The 9,021-nt window shown below is 42.2% G+C and overlaps 1 pseudogene; it reads right to left on the reverse strand.

Annotated features, from left to right (window-relative positions):
- Positions 1-1,061: 1,061 nt before the first annotated feature.
- LOC138845234 (MKI67 FHA domain-interacting nucleolar phosphoprotein pseudogene) lies at positions 1,062-1,983 on the reverse strand (annotated as a pseudogene).
- Between the last annotated feature and the right edge of the window lie 7,038 nt (positions 1,984-9,021).

Genomic DNA, 9,021 nt, shown 5'->3' on the forward strand with positions numbered 1-9,021 from the left:
AACACAGCAGTGTAAAAGAATATCGACAAGAATATCGAAAAAACAAAAATCACATTCATTATTGGTCAGAATATATAAGGGTACTTTACAAGACATCTGGAGGTGTGATTGTGAAGTCTTCAATAGTGTCACCATACAATGCAGCAAAGATGTCCATATAATTTACCCAGTTTATGTGAAAATACATATTCCACACTATCCAGCTTGAACATAAATGCAATAGTTTTATTCATATTGGATTTCACAGGTATGAAACCAAGATGCCCTGCAGTAGATGAACAGATAAACAAATTGTCACACAATGTGGGGACATTTGAGGCACAACTGATGTGACAACATACAAAACCACTGGGATGCAGATAGTGGGCTGGATTGGATTCATAGAGGCCCAGAGCCAAAGGAAGACACAGGGTACAGGTCAATAGCATAGACACCTGACAGAAGCAGCAGCTTTGGAAAGACACAGGGTGGTACCCAAAACTGCCAAAAGTTACTCTGTAAGAAGAAGTGTTGGAGATGAAGGAGCCCGGATATAGGTTAAATGGAACAGGGAAGAACTTGGACAAGGATCTACCTCTCCTTCTGTCTCATCGACATTGTTCTGGAGGTATAGTCAGGGAAACTGACTGAGGAACAGGAAATATTAGGTAAAAGGGTCAATTTTTCACCAAGAAAACCTTGATATATATAATAGAACATAACCAAATATAAACTGATGAGAGGATTAAGCAAGATTCTTGGGTTCAAGAGCAATATATACAATGAAGGGTGTTACTAGGCACAAGAAAAAAAAAAGGCAACATTTTTTTTTTTTTGAATCTTATAGAGCTTTTTCCCTTTAATGCTCATAATTTAAAGCCAAAATGAATGGAAATTTGTTATTTATAAAACAATAGTTTAGACAGTTAATGTGACGTAACAAATAAAAAGGAAACATCATTTAAAAATATGTAATCACTGTGAGTAATGTCTTGAAATTTTGTAATGAGATAGAAACAAAAGCATGTAGCTTTTTTTTTTTACATTTTCTAGAAGATATATTATACAAAATACACTCAGAATCATAGATTGCTTTTTCTTCATCTTTTCTTCCCTGAACGTGCAGTTGTTTGAGTCTCTTGTGTTTCTTCTTTTACATCAGATACAGGCTGTCTGAAAACTATTTCTCATCATCTTTCATTTCAGCTGCTTCAGATTTTTGTCTCTCCAAATATGATGGTGTGCAAACTGGTGTGGGGCCCTGGCTGTCCACAGTCTTCTCAGGAGTGTTATCAGTACCTGAAGTCTTTTTTTTCTTCTTGGGTATGCCAGAAGTTTTCTTCTTCTTTGAAGGTACATTTACCACCTGGCCATTTGTAGAGTTCTGAAGATCAATGCTTCCAACATTTTTCCCTTTCTGTAAAATCAATGAGGGAAAATCATAATCAATTCCCTTTTTAGCTAATTTCTTTCTGAGTAGTTTTTCTTTCTTTTTAAATCGCTCCTCCATCCGTAGCTTTTGTAGAAGTGTCCGATTCCGACTATACCATTTCACTGATGGGTATGATGGCTGATGAAATGGAACATTCCATGCTTTAAAAAGTTCCTTATGTACTTTTTCAGGTGGCATAAAATGACACACCAAGAGCCTTTCACCAAAAAGGTAGTTGTTCATTGTATCAGCAACTATCTTGGCAACAGCCTCAGACTCAAACTCCACAAAGGCATAGCCTCTGCTATTTCCAGTCCTTTTGCTTCTGGACAGTCGGAATCTTGTAACAGTGCCACACTGGGAGAAATACTCTTGAATCTGGGTTTCATAAAGTGTTGGAGGTAGGTGGCCCACATAGATTACTCCAGGAGTAAGGGTTTCTTGCTTTTTTTTCTGGGTGACGTGCTTGCGGATTGCTCCTCCTCCTTCCGAAACTGTGCGTCTTTCTCCGGGTTGAGAGACAGAATGGAGGCCGCAGGTCTGGAGAAGTCTGCCATGCCGGAGGTGCGCAGGCTGACCCACGCGGCGCTCCAGCATGTAGCCTTTTGACAGTATCATTTAAAGTGATCTCAAAATTCGGAAGGCCGATGTGTGGATGGAGATCGCAGAGCGTTCAGTGGCTTGGAAAGAGTTCCGGAGGTGTGCTTTGCGACTGGCAGAAATCCAGGACCCCAGAGCACTGGGGGACGCTGGATTACCAATATGAGTCTATCCGAGTCACGGCACCAATGTTATATATTAATGTTAGCCATCGCAAAACACACCGGACACCAGAGTAAGGGAAAGGGTTTATTGGGGAACACCCTACAGACTGGAGTGAAGGGGAGGCGAAGGAAAAAGAGAGGAGACTGTAAGAGAGACAGACAGAGGAGGGAGAAGAGAGAGGAGAGAAGCCAAGAGAGGCCAAGAGAGCACAGGAGAGAAGGACCGAGAGCGGCAACATTTTTGAAGGACAAAATACAGACTAGGAAACAAATCTCTAGACAGATCAATGAGACCAAGAAATAATACTCAACCGTTTGCAAATCAGTACTAAAAATCTCAAACTCACAGAAAAATAAAAACAAGAATATAAAGAAAAGACCTAGAGCCCAAACACTGCGTAAACCGTAACTCACGGAAAACGTTTAAGGAGCCCCGAATCACAGGATCAGACAATGGAACAGGGAAGTATTTCAGGAGATGGTCTGGAAGGTGTCGGCCCCCTTTGCTGTGGGAGTGTCCTGTCCCAGGAAGAGGAGAGACAGCTTCAAACTTGAGCCCAAGGCGCCCACCGTATTCCCCCAACACAGCACAGTCCCAAGGCCCGCAGGATGCATCTGATTGGCTGCGTCTCCTCTGACGCCATAAGTGCGCGCCATTGTGTGACCTACCCAAGCAGGTTGGCCTGGGCAACGCTGTGTGAATCTTCTTTCTGGGCTCCGCCATTCTTTGCTTCCGGGCTCTGCTCCTGGTCGCGGCCTCCCGTGGTCAGCCTTTCCGCTCCCTCTTACAGAGACCTCAGGACCGGGACTCCTCAAAAGCTGGAAAATGGTGAGTGAGGTCCAGTCCCGTCAGGCCCGCAGGATGTGAGCTGGGCCACAGCCGCAGCCCTGAGGGTCTTGTCCTGGCCCTGTTTGCAGTGACTGTGGCTCAGCTCTGGAGCCCCGAATCCGCCAACATTGTTGATGAGGACAGGAAGGAACTTAGAATTCAGACTTCAGATCTGGCTGTCACGTGAGTGAGAAGCTGATTTGCGGGTCCTCTGTCCCACCTTTCTCTTTAGGGATGACCGGAGTCTCCTGAATTGCAAACAAGGTTTAATGTCAGTAACCCGGTCCTTTCAGTGTAGCTCTTCCTAGGGCCCTGCGTAGCTTTATGTTAATAATAACACAAGATCTCAAACCGGGTAAATTATGAAAAAAGGGTGTTATTTGACTCAAGGTTCTGCTCAAGGTTGCGAGGTAGCATCTGGCGATGGCTTCTTGTTGGCAGAGGCTTGGGGTGCCGCAGAAACCATGTGGCCAAATAAAGGGAGTGCTGGTGTGGCCAGGGCAAAGTGGCTTCTACAGCAGATCCTCTGGAGATAGTCCATTAATCATATGAATAGATTGAGCCTAATCATTACTTGGAATATTCCACTTGGTCCCATCGATTATGTTCTTATACTTGGAATTAAAGTTCCCCATGAGTTTCTTTTTTTTTTCTTAAAAAAAAGATTTATTTATTTATCTGAAAGTCAGAGTTATACAGAGAGAGGAGAGGCAGAGAAAGAGAGAGAGAGAGAGAGAGGTCGGTCTTCCATTGGATCGTTCACTTCTCAATTGACCACATAGCTGGAGCTGCATCGATCCAAAGCCAGGAGCCAGGAGCTTCCTTTGGGTTTCCCACATGGGTGCAGGGGCCCAAGCACTTGGGCCGTCTTCTACTGCTTTCCCAGGCCATTGCAGAGATTGATCAGAGTGGAGTAGCTGGGTCTTGAACCTGCACCCATATGGGATGTTGGCACTTCAGGCCAGGGTGTTAACCCACTGTGTCACAGAGCTAGTCCCAAAGAGTTTCAGAGGGATAAACTATATTCAATAAAGAGTATGAAGCCTGCCCCCCACCCCCCCCCAAAAAAAAAAAAAAAGATCTCAGGGCCATTTCCCTGGCATAGTGAGTAAAGCTGCTGCCTGCAGTGCTGGTATCCCAAATGGGTGCAGTTTCCAGTCCTGGCTGCTCCACTAATGCTCCAGCTCCCTGCTAATTCCTCTGGGAAAGCACTTGGCGATAGCCCAAATCCTTGGCCCTTGCACTCATGTGGGAGACCTGGAAGAGGCTCCTGGCTCCTGGCTCCTGGGTTTGGATTGGCCCAGCTCTGGCCATTTCAGCCACTTGGGGAGTAAAGCAGCAAATGGAAGACCCCTCTCTCTCTTTCTGTTTCTCTCTCTCTCTCTGCCTCTCTGTAACTCTGCCTTTCATATAAATAAATAAATCTTTAAAAACAAACAAAAAATCAGTAAAAATGTCCAAATCTCCTCCCATGTTGCCAAATGCTAACTGCTCCTTGAAGTTCACAACACCATCAATGATTTTCTTTATGGCATATTTCATTCAGCTTCAGTTAAAACACTATTGCTAAAATAATATTGTCTTTTTTTCCCCACAAGAAAATTCCTTAACCTTTTAAAACACTTATTTTCTGTCTATGAACCTATCCTATTAGAGGAAAGCTAAGAATGCTTACCTGACACCCAAGTGTAAAGAGATCTTTGTTTAAAATGGGTATTTGTAGTAGTGGTTAAGATGTTCCTAGGACTCCCACAGTCCCTCTCAGAGAGCCCTGGTTTGCATTCCAGCTCTGCTTCCAGCCTAATGTTCACCTGAGGAAGAGGCAGTGATGGTTCAAGTACTTGGGTCCCAATCACCCACATAGGAGGATCTGATTTAATTCCAGCCTCCTGGCTTCAACATGGGCCAACCTTGACTTTTGCATGCATGTGAGGAGTGAACCATTTAGTGGAAGATCTTTCCGTGACTGTCTCTGCAGCTCTACTTGTGAAATAAAATACATTTTTAAAAAACTGTCCATTTCTTCTTATCTCCCTTAAATGCAGACATCTTATTAAAATGTCATCAGTTTGAGAATCCCCTCGGAAGCTTTACAGGGCAATGTCTCCCTAACACACTCCTCTCTTTCCCTTGTCCTGAGTTGTGGGTGATGACAGATTTTCCAGGGGCCAGATCCCTAGGAGTATCAGGTGAGTGCCAGCCCCTGGCTGTTTCTTCCTAAAGAACAGTAGTAAGAAGGGGGACATTTGATGTCTCTAAGGCAAAGGATCTCTACTGTATACCCTCCATCAATGTTGCTAACCCATTGGGACACTAAAATTTCTTCTCCCAAGTTCAGTTCCCACTATGGGAGACATATTAGTGACAGCTAATTTGATGCTGATATTGAAGGGGCAGGGCAGAAATGAGTTATGCCCTCTAGGTTCTATCTGCCTTATGCAGGAGGGAAATCTTTTGTAAAGGTAAAGAAAGACCTGACCTAGCTAAGTGGTGCCAGATTTGAAAAGCAAATGCACATGCATTTTGCATCCACAGATTTGGTTTAATCAGAGTATAATTTGTCAATTTTCAATGTCTAGGAAGATCAGCTTCTGTTGGCTGAGAAAGATTAAATTTGAGATTATTTTCATGACTGGTATAATAAAAATTTTATTTGAATTTGTCATTTTTGGCTCAGAGATCCTAAGACATCTGGAATTTCCTGAATGGTAGGCCTGGCTCTGTTCCTGCCTAACACACACATTTCAGATGGTAGCTATGTCTATGTTAATGAGATGACTCTGGGTAGGATCCCTAAATAACATCAGAATGGGGACAGGGCATCAGAAAGAGCCAATACTTGCTTTCCACTGGCATCTTCATGGGGCTGCATGGTGCTTATTTTTATATTTAGTCTATGTCTTTATGTTTGCCTTTAAAATATATTTATGCATCTTCAGTTGATATATAAAATATCATATGTCTTTTATGTGATGAGAACACTTAAAATCTAATTTCTTCATTATTTTCCTTAGTAGAACACATTGTTATTAACTATTGTTATCATGTTGTACAATGTACATTTTCAAGTTATTCTTCCTATGGAGTTGAAATTTATTCTCCTTTGAGCAACATGGCCTTGAATCCCCTCCATGTCTCTTTAAATTTAAATAATTTTCCTGTGGATCCAAAGTTGGGTCTTGGTCTTAATTGAACTGTGTCAGTCTCTTAATTGGAGTAATTAGTTAATACACATTTAAGATGATGATTGCTATATTTGGATTAATATGCAACATATTTGAAATTGGTTCCCCTTTATTATAATTCTTTCTAAAAGTCTTACTGATTTGTATTTGTTTGAAAAAGATCTAGAAACAGAGGAAGAGAAAGATCTTTTTTTTATTTTTTTTGACAGGCAGGAGTGGACAGTGAGAGTGAGAGACAGAGAGAAAGGTCTTCCTTTTTCTGTTGATTCACCCCCCAATGGCTGCTGCAGCCTGTGTGCTGTGGCCAGTGCACCACATTGATCCATAGCCAGGAGCAAGATGCTTCTCCTGGTCTCCCATGTGGTTGCAAGGCCCAAGGACTTGGGCCATCCTCCACTGCACTCCTGGGCCATAGCAGAGAGCTGGACTGGAAGAGGAGCAACTGGGACAGAATCTGGTGCCCTGCCTGGGACTAGAACCCGGTGTGCCGGCACCACAGGTGGAAGATTAGCCTATTGAGGCACGGTGCCAGCCCGAGAAAGATGTTATCTAATGTTTTAGTCTCTGAATGCCTGCAACAATTGTGGTTAATTCAAGCTAAGCACAGGAGCCAAGAAGTCCTTCCAGGTTTCCCACATGTGTGGCAGAGATCCAAACACTAGAAGCATGAACTGCTGCCTGCCACAGTATGCATTAGAGGGAAATTGTATCAGAACTGGAAAAGCTGTACTCAGACCTGACATTCTGATATGGGATGCGGTCATCTGAAGTGGTGTGTAAAATGCTCCACCCAACACCCAGCACTGTCTTTGTTCATAAAGTTTCCCTAGTTTTCTCACTTATCACTTTATTTTTTTTAAGATTTATTTTATTTATTTGAAAGGCAGAATTACAGAGAGGTAGAGATAGAGAGGTCTTCCATCCGCTGGTTCACTCCCTAGATGGCCGCAATGGCCGGAACTGCACCGATTCAAAACCAGGAGCCAGGAGCTCCTTTTGGGTCTCCTGCATGGGTTCAGGGGCCCAAGGACGTGGGCCATCTTCCACTGCTTTCCAAGGCTATAGCAGAGAGCTGGATCAGAAGAGGAGCAACCGGGACTTGAACCGGAGCCCATATGGGATGCCAGTGCTGCAGGCCAGGGTGTTAACCCGCTGTGCCACAGTGGCGGCCCCTTATCTCTTTATTTTTCAAAAGATTTATGCATCTATTTTATTTATTAGCAGAGAGACACACAATGCGAAACAAGAGGGAATTGCCATCTGCAAGTTCATTCTCCAAGTTCCTGTGTGATAATTGTGATTTTCCTGGACAAAGATATAAGCCAAGAAATTAATCTATGTCAAAGATTGAGATGGCAGAGATGCAAAAATCACATCATTACCTACTTCCTTCCAGGGTATGCATTAGCACAAAGTGGGAATTGGGAATGTAGCCAAGACTAAAACACTGGACTCCAGTGTGGGATGGTGGCATTCAGAACTCTCTCTTAACCACTATACAAAAGGCCCACATCTTCTCACTAAAGTTGAGCATTCTATTAAGATGTCAAGGATATATGCTTTCTAATATTTTAAAATAATTTCTCAAGAGTTTGCAGTGTACATTATCAAATAAGCCAAACCCACTTTCAAGTAACATGCTATTTTTTAGATAGTGCAGATAACTTTTAATAGAATTTTCCCAATCCCTTCCTCCTACCTTCTGTATAATTTGTCATTCCTTTTATCTATCAGAAGTTGTAACGACTGAGTTGATATCATTTTGGATAAACCTTTTTTTCTGGTAAATTATGTAGAAACAAACAAAGTGAATTCCTTTTTGTACCTTCACTTAATTTTTTAAAGATTTATTTATTTATTTGAAGGGCAGTTGCAGAGAAGCAGAGGTATAGTGAGAGAGAGAGAAAGAGGGAGAGAAGTCTTCCATCTGCTGGTTCACTCCCCAGATAGCCTCAATGGCCGGAGCTGTGCTGATCTGAAGCCAGGAACCAGGAGCTTCCTTCTGGTCTTCCCATGTGGGTGCAGGAGCCTAAGGACTTGGGCCATCTCCCATTGCTTTCCCAGGTCATAGCAGAGAGCTGGATTGGAAGTGAAACAGCCAGGACTCAAACCGGTGCCCATATGGGAAGTGGGCACTGCAGGAGGCAGCTTTACCTGCTACACCACAGTGCCTGTCCCTACTCAGGTCCTTTTACTGGTTAACTATATTGTTTCTTGTTGCTACTGTGCAGTTTTTCCAGTTCTGTATGTATTCTGTGTATCAGTCCTTTGTCAGATGCATAGTTTGCAAATGTTTTAGCTCATTCTATTGGTTATATCTTCATTTTGGTGGCTGTTTTGTTTATATTTTTGTTTTTGGTTTTAGGAATCTTCTTAGTTGATATCAAAATTATATATTTGTGTTTTTATTGCCCACACTTTTGGGATCTTATTCAAAGCTATTGCTTATGCCAGTGTTGTAGAGTTCCCTGTCTTCTTTATGAGATTTATGTCTTACATTAAGTTCATTGAGTAAATTTGTTTTTTGTGTAGGGTAACATTGGGGCAGTCTCCTTTCAGTCTTCTGCGTACGAATACCCATTTTCCTCTGGACAATTACTGAAAAGATTTCTTTCTTTAGCATATTTTTGGAGTATCTGTCAAATGTAAATTATCTGTGGATGTATGGGTTTCTTTCTGGGACCTCTATTCTGTCCCATTGGTCTTTGTGTCTGTTTTAATGCCAGTGGTTATAATATCTGTTATAAAGTAATACATATAATATACTATATATTATATGTATTATAATATATTATGATTATAATATATTATATATTATATAATATGTAATAT

The sequence above is a fragment of the Oryctolagus cuniculus genome, chromosome Y (genome assembly GCF_051225735.1).
Source record: "Oryctolagus cuniculus isolate XC-2025 breed Fujian yellow rabbit chromosome Y, ASM5122573v1, whole genome shotgun sequence".
NCBI lineage: Eukaryota > Metazoa > Chordata > Mammalia > Lagomorpha > Leporidae > Oryctolagus > Oryctolagus cuniculus.